Genomic DNA, 648 nt, shown 5'->3' with positions numbered 1-648 from the left:
CTCTGGGGTTCTGCTTGGCTCCTCCTGGGGGAAGGTGGAAGAGGGGTCACACCCCCAGGAACCTGCAGGGGGGACAGGTGACCCAGGGCTGACCAATGCCGTGTTCCATCCCACCCATGGGAATACTCGATATAAAACTCGGGGATCACAGGTGTTAACTCTCTTACTTAACTGAAGGAAAAAAAAATAACATCTACTGAAAGCAGACATAGTTCTGTTTCAGCCAAACCAGGACAAAAATATATCCTAGTTTTGTCTTAAATAACACAGATTGTTTTAAACTATTTTCTGCCTTGTAACACTAGCCATCCAGGCTATTGTGGCAAGAACAGGGCGTGCACTAAGGTACAGCACAGAGACTCTGTCACGTACCATGTGTGTTATGCAGAGAAGCCTTTCAGCTGTGACGTGCCCTGCTCCCAAGCTTGGCTGTGGCTCCTGGTCTGCCCATGGCACCTGGGTGTCAATGAAGGTCACAGTAATGACTATACAGTGGGACACAGCATCTACCCTTTCTGTTGTTCCAAGCTCCATGTATGCAGCAAGGCAGATTTTTTCCCATCCTTTTTCCTACTATTTCCTATCATGTTTCTGCCACTATGATGTCACAGAAAAAATGAAGCAGGAAATGCGGTGGCAGGAATGATA

This window comes from Cariama cristata, unplaced genomic scaffold, assembly GCF_000690535.1.
Source record: "Cariama cristata isolate BGI_N322 unplaced genomic scaffold, ASM69053v1 scaffold18482, whole genome shotgun sequence".
NCBI classification, from domain to species: domain Eukaryota; kingdom Metazoa; phylum Chordata; class Aves; order Cariamiformes; family Cariamidae; genus Cariama; species Cariama cristata.
Note: the sequence above shows the minus strand (reverse complement) of the source record.